At 41.5% G+C, this 16,689-nt stretch overlaps 1 long non-coding RNA gene across 2 annotated transcripts in view; it reads left to right on the top strand.

The window, feature by feature from the left end:
* LOC142460858 (uncharacterized) overlaps nt 1-16,689 on the top strand; it is a 108,570-nt gene that overhangs the window by 65,636 nt on the left and 26,245 nt on the right. The gene's annotated exons all lie outside the window — the stretch shown is intronic.

Here is a 16,689-nt window from a genome sequence, read left to right as displayed (position 1 = left end):
GGATCATATCCACAGGTATCCAAAACCAAATGCAGTGTGATAAAGTAGATTCTGACTCATATCCACCCTATAGGACAGATTAGAACTGCCACTTTGGGTTTTAGAGGTTAAAATTCCTTGCAAGAGCAGAAAAGCCTCATCTTTTGCTCTTGGAGCATATGCCGGGTTTGAACTACTGATCTTGAGGTTAGCTGCCCCAGGCATCATCAAGTACACTACCTCTTTCCCACAGACATAAGAACTCAAAAGTTAACGCATTTGTGGGGAAGGCATAAATCAATCCATAAAACAAGGTGTCTGATTCGCAACAAAGTATTTATTATTCACACATTCCCGGCTTCTTCTACTGAAGACACATGAGATATTACTTAATACATGGGAGGGAAAGAGTTAGAAAGGACAGAAATGATATGGAAAGATGAAGATTATGCAGATAAGAGTTCTCTCTTTAAGTGAACTGTCGTTGCTTCTTATCGGCATCTTCAATCAGATTTCTAATTCTGTAGGTACTAGGAGGAAGAAATGATTTTAAAGCATGAATTGTGTGACTGAATAATTTTTAAAAAGTCTTCCTAAGAGAATACATTATTTCCTTGACTGTTACAATGAAAAACTGATGGAGTTAGATTAGTGACTTAAAATCATAATATGCGCTGTAGCCAGGGAAATGAAGCAAGCGGATTGTAAATACTTAAGACGCTATGGCGAGAGTGCCAAGTTCTGGAGCATACATTTTAACTCAAAGGGGAAGGTACTCTATGTAAGAATGTGGCCCAATTCCTCAAGATCAAAAATTTCAAGTGAAGATAAAAATCTGGAGTTTTGTGTGAAATAACTGAAGTGTGTAAATTTAAAAAACTTAAGCAAACAAATCCCCTATAATTCACCTATTTTAAAACTCTCACTTGATTAGGCTTTTTACAATGAGACATAGAAATAGGGTTTCTACATCCCACAACATGGCAAAAAAGATATAAACAAAAAAACCAAGAGTGAGCAACAACAACAAAAACCTTCCATTAACAAAGTATCTAGTGACTGTGTATAGAAAATGTATAAATATAATGTTTTAGAGGTATACCTAACTTCTTTAAAAGGTAAGGTAAATTTCTAGAACAGTCAGCACACAAGTTGATGTTAAATTGCCCTAGTATGTGGGAAGGTGACCATGAGGTATAGAAGAGACCAGGTATCAGACAAAAAGAACAAAAAATCACATCGGTGGGTGCCCACTTTCTTGATATGATTGCTGAAGATAAATGGGTACATAACCAAATGTGGTGAAGAAAGCTGATGGTGCTCGACCAACAAAAGAGATAGTGTCTGGGGTCTTAAAGGCTTGATGGTAAACAAGAAGCCATCTAGCTCAGAAGCAACAAAGCCCACATGGAAGAAGCACACCAGCTTGTGTGACCATGAGGTGTCAAAGGGGTCAAGTATCAGGCATCAAAGAACATAAAAATCATATCATTGTGAATGAGGGGGAGTGCTGAGTGGAGACCCAAAGCCCATCTGTAGGCAACTGGACACCCCTTACAGAAGGGTCACAGGGAGGAGACGAGCCAGTCAGTGTGCAGGGTAGCAACGATGAAACATACAACTTTCCTCTAGTTCCTAAATGCACACCACCACCCCCACTATCATGATCCCAATTCTACCTTACAAATCTGGTTAGACCAGTGGATGTACACTGGAAACACAAGAAGTCCAGGACAGATGATCCCTTCTGGACCAGTGATGAGAGTGGTGATACCAGGAGGATGGAGGGAAGGTGGGGTGGAAATGGGGAACCAATTACAAGGATCTACATATAACCTCCTCCCTGGGAGATGGGCAACAGAAAAGTGGGTGATGAGAGACGTTGGACAGTGTAAGATATGACAAAATAATAATAATTTATATATTATCAAGGGTTTATGATGAAGAGGGAGTGGGGAGGGAGGGGGAAGTGAGGAGCTGATATCAAGAGCTCAAGTAGAATGCAAGTGTTTTGAGAATGATGATGGCAACAAATGTACAAATGTGCTTGACACAATGGATGGATGTATGAATTGTGATAAGATTTGTATGAGCCTCCTATAAAATTATTAAAAGAAATTTAGACATGGGAAATACAGTGACTGAAATAAAGAAATTCAATTAGCATATTAAAGAATGCCGAAACAAAGCCAGAAAGAGATTAAGTGGGAATGACATCTGTAATGAAATTACCAGAGCATAATATACAGAAATGAAAGATAATATATATGAAAAATGTGTAATGGTAGAGTAGGTGGTTTGGACATATTTGATTGTGAATAACAAGTATAAACTTTGAGAAAAGCAAACAAGCAAATGCGTAATTGGAATGTGAAAAAAAATTGGCAGCCACGGAGTGAGAATCACAGTTCTTGGCTTTTCCCCTGAAGGAACTCCCCAATCCATTACAGTGTGACAGATAGAGCTCAAGAAGAATATGGTAGTCTTTGTGGAACTGAGAAACCAGAAGACATGGCTTGGGGATGTCAGAGAATTTTGAAAGAGAGGTAGAAAAGTTTCAGAAAAGAGAAAATCACGTAAGGTAGCTTCAAAATCGACATATAAACTCTCAAATTATCCACTAATCCCTAGACTTTACATGCTTGGGTTGACCACCAAGAAGCCCAGGGAGAAAGCAGAGGGAAAGCTGACAGAACTGATCACAGATTTCAACTGCTGCCTAATCCAAGTAGCTGTATTTTGGAATTCAAATTCTGCCAAATTTGAGAGATAAAAAAATGTCTTCAACATTTAAACATTCTAATTTAAACCTGCAAAACTGTGCTTTAGGACTTGTGGTTAGGTTAAATGCAAAATTTAAATAAATCCATCTTAACAAAGCCTAGACTAAAGTCCTTATGAAGCCTAGGAATTTAATTGTTTTATAAAATAAAAGTCAATATTTTTCAGAGGAAGATAACAATATCTGGAGTCCCAACAAAGTGTTATCCACAATATCTAGTATGAAATAAAAATGCACTAGGTATACAAAAAAATGTGACCCATAGTCACAAGAAAAATAAATCAATTGAAACAGATCCAACAAAACTATTTAGATGTAGAAACTAACAGAAGAGCATTTCTGCTTACTTATGATAAATAATGTCCAGGAATTTACAAGAAACAAACATAGAAGGTGAAAAGATGAGAAATTGTTAGAATCAGCATGGGAAATTTTAAAATAAATCTATAGAAATCCCAGAAATGAAAAATAAAACAAAAAACAGTACATGAAGAAATTAATAGGCTGGAATTGACAGCCTATTAAATCCAACCGAACTCATTGCTATTAAGTCAGTTCTGACTCACGGTAACTCTAGATAGGGTGTCTGAAGCTGTAAATCTCTATGGTACAAATCGTCTCTTCTTTGTCCCCTGATGGGTTGGTGAGTTTGGAGGCCAACCTAGCGGTTAGCAGTTCACTGCTTTACTCCACAGTGTCGGCAAGGTTCCTCATTCGACACAACCAAAGAGCGGGTCGGTGAAGACAGGTCAATAGGAATCCTCTAAAGGGAGACTGTGTTTTAAAAATAAACACAGCTTATGGAGTTGTGGTACAATGTCCTTTTCCCCCCAAAATTTATCCCACATTTTTCTAGATTTGATCCCAAACATTAACTCTCAGGTCCATAAAGCCTGAAAAGATCATGAAGAATAATTTCAAAGAAAAATATATCTAGCCACATCAGAGTCAAACTGCTGAAAACCAAAGATTAAGATCCAAACTTTAAAGGAATCAATAACAACAACAAAAAAGAATCAATAACAACATCATGATCGTCTCATGGAGGTGGGCACCCAATGATATGGTTTATTGTTCTTTGATGCCTGATAACTGATTCCTTCGGAACCTCGTGATCACACAGGCTGGTGTGTTCTTCCATGTGGGCTTTGTTACTTCTGAGCTAGATGGCCGCTTGTTTATCTTCAAGCCTGTAAGACCCCAGATGCTATATTTTTTGATGCCTGGGCACCATCAGCTTTTGTCACATTTGCTTATTCACCCGCTTTGTGTCGGGAGGGTGAGCATCATAGAATGCCAATTTAATAGAAGAACGTATTCTTGCATTGAGGGAGTACTTGAGTAGAGGCCCAATATCCTTCTGCCACCTTAATACTAAAGCTATAGGTATAGCCACGTAGATCTATTTCCTCAATTCTCTCTAAGAGAGTTTTATATAAAGGTTAAGTGTGCATCAATAAAACATCCCAACCCAGCGCTGCCCAAGCCCACAAGTTGAACATTAACCCATATGTCCAACACCAATCCACAAAGTCCTCCTCCATCTCACAAAACAGACACAATGATGCCGACTGAAGGAGGAAAGCTGACTCAGTGAACGGGTAAGCACCTCAGCACAGGCAGAGGTCTCTACACAGTTGCTCGAGCACCCAGGGCTGCATTGGGGTAGGTCCATGTGACTTCTCCTCACGGATATCTTGCAGGAAGTGAGCCTTGCCAGCTGAAGCAAGGAACTGGCTAAGGCAGCTGCACCCTGGTCCAACCATCACAAAGCAAGAGACCTGAGAACTAGAAAGGCAAGGCTCACCGAGCCATTTATCCCTCTGCCCTTCAATTATTCGGCCAGGTTGGCACAATAAACTAACTACCTCAAGTGATGAGCAAAGGAAGAGGAGCCAGTGAAGAGGGGTTAGACAGGTGGGAAGAAAAACCCAAGATCCGATGGCATCAAGTCTCCAGCCCATCTCTTTTCTGATTTGTGTATACGTTTGCTCAGTGTTGCTCATGGTTTTGGTCCTACAACACCCTCATCAGAATTACCTGGGGAAGTGTATTTTAAAAAGAGTCTCCTGTCATATTCCAATTTTATTTAATTAAAATGGTAAGCAGGGGGACCTGCTACTAGTATATTTGACTTTTGTTCCATGGCTTTCTTCAATATATTTTAAATGCTGAACTACTGCCCTTGACCTAAGAAAGTGTGCACACTACATAATGTCACGCAAAGAGAAGGTGCTGAACAAAGGGGAAAGTGCTAAACTGGAGAACAGAGTGACAAAGAGGAAAAGAGAAATTCCCAGTGTTTGGAAACTAGGGTGGGAGGAGGCTTATGCGGAGGAAAGCGACTATTACTCTTACCCCACGGTTCAGGCAAACACACTTGCAGTAGCTGAGTCTTGGGTGCAGCTGGAGTTTCTCTTTGGCACATGGTCCTGTGGAACTCCAGGCCAATGGAGAAGTTAGTGAGTGGAGGGTGGAGTGCAATACCAACAGCTGTGCTGAACACCGCCCCCCCACCCCCCCGATGAGGAATGAGCCATTTGGACTGACAAGCTCCTTCTTGAAACAGCATCCAATGGTAATTTAGTCCTGTTACTTTTACATGATTCAACCAACATATGTTAATTGGAACATTCTATGCTGATTCTAGTTATCATACTTTATGTTTTGCTAATTTAAGCCAAAAGGGCTCTGGCAGTAGTAGTTAAAGTGCTTGGCTGCCAACCAGAAGTTGGTGGTTCGAACCTACGAACTGTGCCACAGAGGAAAGAGGTAGCAGTTTGCCTTTGTAAAGATTTGCAGCCTTGAAAATCCTCTGGGAAAATTCTATTCTGTTTTATATAAATAAGGATTGACTCAACAGCAGTAGGTTTTTGCTACTCTAACCAAACAACAGGATAATGGAATAAAGCTTGTTGAGATGTAAAACTCTACACATTTATCTTTACCCCCTCTCCCACTCCAGGACTACACAGTAAATTTATTGAAAAAGACCAAAAGTCAGTATCCAAGGTAAACAAGCGGCCATCTAGCTCAGAAGCAACAAAGCCCACATGGAAGAAGCATACCAGCCTGTGTGATCACGAGGTGTTGAAGGGATCAGTTATCAGGCATCACAGAACAAAAAATCATATCATTGTGTGCTCACCTCCATGATATGATAGCTGAAGACAAATGGGTGCATAAGGAAATGTAGTGAAGAAAGCTGATGGTGCCTGGCCATTAAAAGATATGGCATCTGGGGTCTTAAAAGCTTGAAGGTAAACAGGTGGTCATCTAGCTCAAAAGCAACAAAGCCCACATGGTAGAAGCATACCAGCCTGTGCAATCACGAGGTGTCCAAGGGATGAGGTATCAGGCATCATCAGAACAAAAAAAATCTTACCATAGTGAATGAGGGGGGGAGTGCATAGTGGAGACCCAAAGCCCATTTGTTGGCCACTGGAGATCCCCTTACAGAGGGGTCTAGGGTAGGAGAAGAGCCAGTTAAGGTGTGATGTAGCACTGATGAAAAATACAACTTTACTCTAGTTCCAAAATGCTTCCTTCCCCCCACCCCCATCACCCTACTATCATGATCCCAATTCTATCTTGCAAGTCTGGCTAGACCAGAGGATGTACATGGGTACAGATAGGAACTGGAAACACAGGAAATCCAGGACGGATGATCCCTTCAGGACCAGTGGTGAGAGTGGCGATACTGGGAGGATAGAGAGTGGGTGGGTTGGAAAGGGGGGGACCAATTACAAGGATCTACATGTGACCTCTTTCCTGGGGGACAAACAACAGAAAAGTGGGTCAGGGGAGACGTCAGACAGGGCAAGATATTACAAAATAATAATTTATAAATTATCAAGGGCTCATGAGGGAGGGGAGAATAGGTAGAGAGGGGAAAATATGAGGAGCTAAAGCCAGGGGCTTAAGTGGAGAGCAAATGTTTTGAGAATGATGAGGGCAATGAATGTACAAATGTGCTTTACACGATTGATGTATGTATGGATTGTGATAAGAGTTGTATGAGTCCCTAATAAAATGATTTAAACAAAATCCATGTTAGATGAATTCATCCCCAAAGTGAGCAGGAAAAGCGTACCTCATTTGGGTCTCCTAATAGTATCAATGTCCTTCACTTAACTTCTTCTCATTCCTGGTCTTTTCCTGTGAGTGCTGCAAAAGAGTGTTCAAGTCTCTTTCATTCCTGTGCCTGGCACAGAGTTGGAGCTCAGTACATTGGTTGAATTTGCTAAATTTAACGTTGACCGAATTTCTCCTACCCTATGCCTCCATCCTTTTCTTGACTTTTCTTCTGCTTCCTTTACATTTTCACCTCCTCTCACCATCAGTGCTTAACTGCTGTCAGAAGAGGAGGAAGTTTGGAAGCGGAGGTGGAGTTGAAGAAAGCAAGCCACACCTCGGTGTCTGCCAATCTCTCTCCCCTAGCCTCTCAACTCTCTCCTTCCTTGTCTTCATATACTTCTCCTTCTTATCCATCTTTTTTCTGTTTCTTTCCCATCTCTGTACTCTTTGGAATTATTTTTCCACATCCCAAGTCCTCTGTGTGGAAGCAACTATTGATATTGATATGCAAAGTTATTCAAGTCACTGGAGTAAAAGCGACCTATTGCTTCCTATTAAGCCTCCTTCTTTAGTGGTTCTTTTTTGAATGAAAAAAATTCAAAACAAATACAATTTCATGATAATCAATTTAATAGAATTAATATTTTGCATTTTAAACAGTTTAATGTCCTAATTTTATGAAGAATTAATATATTTATCTGTACTTTACAAAACATCTGAGGTCTTGAAGACTCAAGAATTTTGACCAGTCTCCTTCACAAATTAAACGAAAGTAACATTGTATACCCAAATGATAGGGAGACACATCAGCAGGCGGCTATAGTCACTCAAGTAAGATGTGATGTGAACCTGCATTAGAAAGCATGCATGTACAGATAGAAAAAAAAATAACATTGAAAAGAATACTGGAATTACTGAAACCAGAATGAAGGCTGAGCATGGTAGTGGGACAGGAGGAAAGCATAAGGAAATAGAGGAAAGGAGTAGGAAGCAATGGGCATACATCAAAGCCTAAATACAAACATGTACATATGTAAATGTATTTATGATTATGGGGGAAATAGACCTATGTACATATATTTATAGGTTCAGTAGTAGGGTAGCAGGTGGACATTGGGCCTCCTCACGCACACTCCCTCAATACAGTAGCACCTTGCCCAGCTAAATGGTCATTCCATGATACCCATCTTCCCAACATGATCACTGAAGACAGACGTGTGCATAAGCAAATGTGAAGAAAGCTGATGGTGCCCGGCTATCAAAAAGATATAGCATCTGGGGTCTTAAAGACTTGAAGGCAAGCAAGCAACCGTCTAGCTCAGAAGCAACAAAGCCCACAGAGAAGAAGCACACAGCCTAAGTGAATACAAGGTGTTGGACAGAGCAGGTGGCAGATGCCAAGGAACAAAAACCCTCATTGTGTGCTCACCTTCCTCACATAAACGCTGAAGACGAATGTGTGCATAAGTAAGTGTGGAGAAGATGGCTGATGGTGCTCGGCTATTGAGAGATACAGCGTCCAGGGACTTAAAGGCTTGAAAGTAAACAAGCGGCCATCTAGCCCAGAAGCAACAAAGCCCACATGGAAGCAGCACACCAACATGTGTGATCATGAAGGGCCGAGGGGACCAGGTTTCAAACAACAAAGGCGGGGGGAGGGGGAATCACATCACTGTGAATGAGGGGAGTGCGTGATGGGAACCCAATGCCCATCTGTATACAGCTGGACATCCCTCGCAGAGGGGTAGTGGGGAGGAGATGAGTCACTCAGGGTTCAGTGTAGCAACAATGAAACTCAAAACCTTCCTCTAGTTCTTGAACGTTTCCTTCCCCCCCCCCACCCCCCACCCCCATCCCCGCTACTCCCAATTATCATGATCCCAATTCTGCTTTGCGGACTTGGTTAGACCAGAGGATGCACAGCGGTGCAGTATGGATCTGGAAACACAGGTAATCTAGGACGGATGAAACCCTCAGGACCAGCGGTGAGAGTGGTGACACCGGGAGGGAAGGGGTGTAGAAAGGGAGAACCAATCTCTAGGATCTACGTGTAACTTCCTCTCTGGGGGATGGACAACGAACAGGAAGGTGGGTGAGGGGTGACGTCGGGCAATGTAAGATAAGATAAAATAATAATTTATAAACTATTAAGCGTTCATGGGGGAGGGGGGAGAGGGAAGGGGAGGGGAAAAAAAAGGAAAATGAGCTGATTCCAGGAACCCAAGTGGAAGGCAAATTTTGAGAATGATGAGGGCAGATTGCGATAAGAGTTGTATGAGCTCCCAATAAAATGATTTATTAAATAAAAAAATTTTAAAAAGAAAAGAATACTGAAGAAGAGATTCTCTGGGCAAAGCAAGAATTTTCAGAGTCAAGAGTTAAGTGCCTCACTGCAAAATGGAAAATAAAACTCCCCCCAAATTCTGCACTTGCTTGGAAATAGAATTCGGTCTCTGTATTGAAATGCTCTGCTAGAAAAGACAATCCATTGTGTAAGTATGCCAACTCCTTCATAGACAATGAGCAAATGCTTACAGAGAACTGTGTCGGAAATTACTGCAATAATACAGAAATATATATTAATAAATATAATATATATATTTAAAGCAACAGGTAGAGATTCTTGATTTATTTTCAGACCCTTATTCTTTTGGCTCACCATTCTCTCATCGGCAGCTCACATGTTTCTGAGTAATCTCAGACCTGGTAATTTCACTGGCGAACCACTCTTGCAATGAGAGGGAGAGGATACAAATTCAGATCAGCACTTTTTCTTTCCTGGAAGCAACTCCCAGAATAGCTGAACTTCACGTCTAACTATATTTAATTAATTTTCAAGAAAAAAGTAGGGATAGGGAAAAAAAAGTCCAGATCTCTTAAATTTGCCCTTCTTTTACCTAGCTTCTAAATACTAACTCATTTAACCTTCACAAAGACACAGGAATAAGGAGGGGCTCAAAGAGGTTAAGTAACTTGCTCAAGGTTATTGCAGAACAAGAAATTGGTGAAATCTGGATTCAAACCCAAATCAATACCCTACTCTGTCTACAGTGCTTTATTCCTATGACTGGACTATGAATTTAGTGTTTGCTCTTTTTGCCATAGATCATGCATAGTGAATAGGCCATAATTGTTCCATCTACTGCCTTCACCTCGCCTCCTGTCTTCCTCTTATCTGTTTTCCTATTTGCTCCATCAGTGAGACCAAAATCCACATCAGTTGCCATCAAGTTGATTCTGACCCATGACAACCACATGCATGTTAAGGTACAACTGCATCCCTTAGGGTTGTCAATGACTGTGATCTTTCAGAAGTACATAACCAGGCCATTCTTCTAGGGTGCATCTGCGTGGATTTAAACTAACCAACTTTATCATTTGCTTTACCCAGTAACTCCCATTTGGACTTTTTTTGTTTTTTAAAGACGTTTGCCAGATGCTTCCCTAGGCATCTCCTTGAATGATAACCTGGGGTGCATAAATTATTATTACTATTATTGCAGTTTTCTCACGTGGAACCTGGGATCTGGAGTTCTGATGGGACGGCTCCACATCACAGGGCCAATCAGCAACTAAGTTGATTCCGGAGGGAGGAGCGGCCAGCGTCAGGGCACTAGGCAGATAGGAACAGAGAAGGTCAGTGAGTTGGACGGTGTAACAAAGAACAAGTCGGATGGGGGTGAGTAGGGCAATATGTCCAACTGAGTACTGAAATACACACTGAATTCTGTTTCCAAGCAAGAGCAGAATTGTTTGAGAGCTTTATTTTCCATTTGGCAGTGAGGCACTGAACTGTTGATTCCGCCAATTCTTGCTTTGCCCAGAGAGCTGCTCTCCTTTGGTATTTCTCTCCATCCACATGAATTTTCTTTTTCCATATGTGCACGCATACTTTCTAGCGCAGGCCAGCATCACATCTCACTTGTGTAGTTACAGCAGCATGCAGATGTGTCTCCCCATCTTTAGCTAGCTCTCCTACCCATCATTCACACTAGCATTTGATTTTCCTAAAACGAAAACAAATTCAATCATGTTATCTCTCTTTGTAGCAAGCTAGTGCCCCCCAAACCCTTTTAGGACAGAACCCAGACTCTTTATTACAATGTATGCTGTTCTTTGGAACGCAACTCCTCTGTTAGGAGGACTGCTCTAGAGAAGCAAAACTAGGGGCATGCATGTGTATGTAAAGAAAGAAATTCACATTAAGAAAGCGACTCACAAATTTGTAAAAGCAGTTAATTCCGGTCCAAGCCCGTGGATCAGATGTTAAGCTAAAGATGGACAGATCCAGAGGAAGAAGGTCACAAGCTCGTGGAGGCAGTGGCGGGTGACCCCAGGGTCAGCACATCAGGCTTGCGCCTGCAGAGCTGAATGAATCTCGGGTCAGCAGGTAACATGGCAGCTAATGAGTTGGCTCTCAGGGTTGACAGGAAATAGGGTGGATCTTTGACTCCAGTCCAGAGAACTGGAGGTCGATGGGGCAGTTGCAAGATCCAGACTTGCAAGAAGAGACAAACCTTCGCACAGAGTCTGTTTAAATAGGACTAGCTCACACCCCTGAGGAAACGTCCTTTCACCTGCCTCAGGGCTGCAACGTAGGGAAGGAGCCTGTGCTCCTTCCTGCTTCTCTGACAGTTGCTTTGCTGCCCACAACAGATCCCATCATGGAGCTAATTACACTGTATTATGGCCGCATCATGGGGAATTACCAGACCTAACTGCCAAACCACCAAGTCCTAGCCCAGCCAAGCTGACACAAAAAGCTTAACCATCACACCATCCATACCTTTTCAGGCCCACTTGTTTGCGGTACTCCACTGCTGCAGTGGCATCTTGACCCATCCCTATCCTTCCACGCTGTCCGTTCTGCCACAATCAGCTGCCTGATGGTGCTTCCTCACCTCTCTCACACGGACTCCTGTCCCACGTGACACGTGCATTTGCTGGTTGCTGCTTTCTCCAATCCAAGTCAGAGACACAATGCTCTCTTCTTGGATGTGGACCCGTAGAGTAGGGGGAATTTTTTAAATGATGTAATTAGGAGAAAGCAACTGTTTTTTTTTTTTAATGAACAATAAGAAAAAGAATTTAGGTTTTCAGTATGAGTCCTTATTTTGATTGTTTCTTTTGCAGAATGGTTACTGGGGAGGCATTCCCTCCGTAGGTTACCTTGGTGATCTCTTTTCTCTTTATTGTCTATTTCCAAGATATACTGCCTCTTTCTCCTCCATTTAGGGTTTAAATATCCACATAAATCACGAAAAGAATGTATATTTCTATCAATTTCAAGATATTTGGCTTAGATGCAAAAGACATTGGATATCTTAAAAAACAAAACACACATACAATTTTTACTGTGATTTGGGTGACAATTTATAGAGCAAATTTGTTTCCCAGCCAACAACTAATACACATACTGTTGTGTGACATGGACTGCAATCCAGATCACAGCACAGCATCACGCCATTCCTCTCTCTTCCTCTGTGTTCACGGTTTCCATTTTTCTTCTTTCCTGTCCCTTCCTGCCTCCTGAACTTCATTGCAGGGCAAATGCTGCTCTTTTGGTTAAGTGATTTATAGTGTTGATTTTACCTTATTCTGTGATTATAAGGATTATATAGGTTTTGCGGTTACCACTGGTCTCTCAGTTTATTGTACTAGGATGGTTTGCAAATTGCCATGATGCTGGATGCTGTGCCACATAAAATACCAGCATGGCGGACAGTTCCAGTGGAGCATCCAAATTAAGGAAGACTTGGAAGAAAGGTCTGCTGATGTTTAAAATTAGTCATGAAAACATTATGGATCACAAGAGAACATTAGTTAACCTGCTTGACTTGGATATGTAATAAGGAAAGATCAATCTCCAGAGAATCACGTTTGGTGAAGCAGGACTGAAGGAGACAGATGAATTGGCACAATCGTCATAATACCAAACTTGATCATCACAGTGTTTATGAAGATGGTGCAGAAGAAGCAGGCTACACGTCATTCTGTGTGAGAGACCAAGAAAGGATTTCTACTGTGGTTCTCACATATCTTTCCCACTCCTTTGCCCACCCTATCCTCTTCTTGTGCATAACCTTGACCTCTAACTATTCCTCTCCATGCCTTTGGATAAAACCTAAATTGCCCAAACCATGGCTTCTAAATTACAAGAACAGTTCCTCCCTCTTCTGAGCGCTCTCCTTAACTAAACATTCCTGAATCTGCCTCCTGTACTTCAGCTAATCCTCCATTTTGAAGAATGTTCAACATTCTAGTCTTCTCCAAGACTACTTGGAGTCTTCTCATACCTAGCATTATTACCCAAAGGATACTTCTAGTGGTGTTGTGGTTGATTTTCTTATACAGCTCAAGGGTACTTTAAAAACCTTTATGTTGAATAATAGAATGTGGAGCTAAGTGGAGCTGACTCAGACTGATTTTGCACATTGTGGTCACTACCCAAAGGATAGTAGGTATCTCAGTGAGATGAGGCGCAAAGGACAGTGGATTATACAGAGAGGACTGGGAGGAGAAGCTCTGAAAGAGAGAGCTCAGGAGAGAAGGTCTTTAAGTAGACGCAGTAGTCAGAAAAATGTTTGGTTTATTGGTTTGATGTCTGATCACCAGGTTAAGAAAACGAGGCCCTCCATCTATCTGAGAAACTGAGATCTAACAACCACACGGTGGCTGGACTTGGGACTGGCTCCTCCCTAGTGGAGTTTTAGAGGCAACCACAGTCCTGTTGGCTATTTGACTGCAGCCTCATGAAAGTTCTTGAGTCACCTGGCTAAACAGCATTGGCATTCCCGAGTCACAAAAACCGTGACACGGTAACTTTTGTGGTTGTAAACTGCCTACTTTTGTGAACATATGTTATGCAGCAATTGATGACTGATATAAGGGTAAAGAAAGGACAAAATAAATTTTTTGTTAGCTGAATATTTTCTCACCTTGAACAAGGTGGAACAGGGTCTTAGGAAAAACTTTGAAATGTTTTTAGCTCCTCTTTAGAAATTGTTAGCAATACAGTTGCAAATCTAGATCCATTCTCTGTTTTTCACTCTAATGATATTGTCTGCTTTCACGAATGGGTTTTCAGCGTACATGTAATTTTAGCTCAAATCTAAGAACAATTAGATATTATGACATGACCCTACTTGATGCTTCCCCTTATGAAGAGGTCACTGAAGATAGCAAAATGTGGTGAAAAAACTAGGTTGTATCCAGCTATCAGAAAGAACAGAAAACTGGAGTCTTAAAGGCTTATGTTCAAACAAGCAACCATCTAAATGAGGTGTCAACTATGTACACATGGAAGAAGCACACCAATCTGTGTGGTCCAAGGATTTTGAATAATAAAATCCAAATCCAAAATGAAGAATGGTATTAGAGCGTAAATTGTAACTCCCTGGTCGGCAGAGGTTATGGATGACAGTGGAAGGTAAAACACTGCTTCTAGGGTCCACGCATGGATTGAGCCTCTGGTGACCCCCTCTGACCAGAGACCCGTGATGGGAAACCAATGGTTTCAGATGCAGTTGGGTTAAAATGTACCACCTCATGATCTGATCTCCCTCGTGACCCATTTTAAGTTGGTTCTAGTTGTTAATACTTTCTGCTTTTCTGTTGAGGTTTTTATCTGTTTTACTTTGTTGGTGTTGTTTTACTTCACATGGTTTTCTGTATATGAAATCCAAGTTGGGTAAATCTATAGACACAGTAACTGGATTAATGGTTTTTTGAGGGCATGGGAGGGGAGGTTTGGGAGAAATGGGGAGTTAATAATAATAAGTACAAGAAAGAAGGAACTATTCTAAAATTGACTGTGTACAACTCTTCTTAATGTGTTGAATTGTATGGTATGAGAATTAAACTGTTAAAAATATATATTGGTAAAGAAGAAAACAGTTGGGAAACAAGTCAGGTATAAAATAGCTCATTGTGTTTGGATGAAACTCTACAATATTATAGAGTTGGTCTTTTTGGGGGTGAGTACTTCCTGGTTCAGGCTGCTCCTCCCCCACGGCTGATCAGCCCTGGGAGGTGCCCTGTCCATTTGCTGACTCACATTGCTTACGTGCAGAGCGGGAGATGTGCTTGCAGAGAGCATAGCATTACTACAATTATAATTTTGCTCATATAATTATAATCACATGTAGACAGAGAATGATTTCCACATTCTCCCACTCATTCACCCACAAAGACAGCCAGTAGTCAAGTTCAGCCTAAAAGTTGTGTGTTTAGAAAATAATCAAAGTTATTTTCAGTAACAAGAATGACAGATAGCATGCCAGAAAAAAAAAAAAAAACCTGACCCAAAGACCTGCCCTCCTGCGTGTTTATAAAATCAAGTAGCAGGAATGTGGTATAAGAAAAGCAGTGCCTTAGAAACTTTCACCAGTAGATTGGCTGATGGATTTGAACTGCTGACCTCTTGGTAGCAACCCAACCAAAGTTATTACACCATAAGTTCTCCTTCCAATCTCAAACCAAACTCATGGCATCAAGTTGACGTCAACTTATAGTGACCCTATAGGGCAGAGTCAAACTGCCCCTGTGAGTTCCTGAGACTGTAGCTCTCTAGGAGAGTAGAAAGACCCATTTTTCTCCCATGGACTGGCTTGTGGTTTTGAACTGATTACTTTTTCATTAGCAGCTCAATTGTAAGCCCTATGCCACCAGGGCCCCACGTAAGGCTCCTTAGGGGATAATAAACCAGGAAAATTTGTGACCCGCACAAATTAATTGAATGGTTGTAATTCCTACAACCACAGAAAAACTTTGCTATATCTGAGTGCTGGGTTAAAATCCTCAGGTTGTCTTTTTTGTTGTTGAAGAATCCTTTCATGAAAAGAATTTAGACTGATCTGCATGAAGAAATTAAAGGGACTGTGTTAACCTGGGCAGACTAGAGAAACAAATCCATGGAAGCTCATGTGTCTAAGAGAGCGTTTTATATAAAGGGTAATTGTTCATTCAGAAAGCATCCCAGCCCAGTCCAGTCCACGCCCATAAGTCCAATATTAGCCCATATGTCTGATACCAGTATTTAAAATCCTCTTCTGACTCATGAAGAATATGCATTGACACTGAATGCAAGAAGATCCGTAGCCAGTGTGTGTGTGGGGGGGGTGTCTGTGACTCCAGTGGCATTTGAAGCATCTCAGCGCTGGCAGGGTCTCCACATGCCCCTGGTCACTAGCCATCAGAGAAATGCACGTTTCAACCACCATGCTATATCATCTAACACCCTTGAGGATAGCCCAAATCAGAGAACAACAGATGTTGGAGGGCATGCGGTGAGATAGGAACTCCCCTCCACTGCTGGTGGTCTTGTAGATACACACAGCCTCTGTGGAAAGCAATCTAGGGATATTTAAAGCAAATGTAAATTAAGCTACCTTATCTCCTCTAAAGGGAATATACCCAGAAGAGGTAAGAAATAAATCATGACCAGTCATCTGTGCTCCATTGTTTATTGCGGTGTAATTCATGATCACAAAGAATTTGAAACAACCTAAATTTCCATAGATAGGTGAGTGGATTAGTAAACTCTGGTACATGCACACAATGGAGTAGTACACATCACTAAAAAGCACTGATGATCACAGGAAACATGTCGTTTCATAGTCAGAGTTGGAGGAAATGACCCTAGTACTGTCTTTTACTGTGGGCTAGACCAAGTAATGTGCACAGGTACAGATAAGACATGTGCACAGGTACAGATAAGACATACAGGACACACGGACTCCAGGAACAGGAATGGGAGTAGCGGTACAAGAAGGGCAGGAGGAAGGTGGGGAGAGGAGAGGAAGAAAAGGGAACACATCAAAAGCCCTCAATAAAATGTTAAAAAAAATAGT

This window comes from Tenrec ecaudatus, chromosome 11 (genome assembly GCF_050624435.1).
Source record: "Tenrec ecaudatus isolate mTenEca1 chromosome 11, mTenEca1.hap1, whole genome shotgun sequence".
Lineage (NCBI taxonomy): Eukaryota > Metazoa > Chordata > Mammalia > Afrosoricida > Tenrecidae > Tenrec > Tenrec ecaudatus.
The sequence above is the reverse complement of the archived record's forward strand: the minus strand, read 5'-3'. Positions and strand labels throughout refer to the sequence as shown.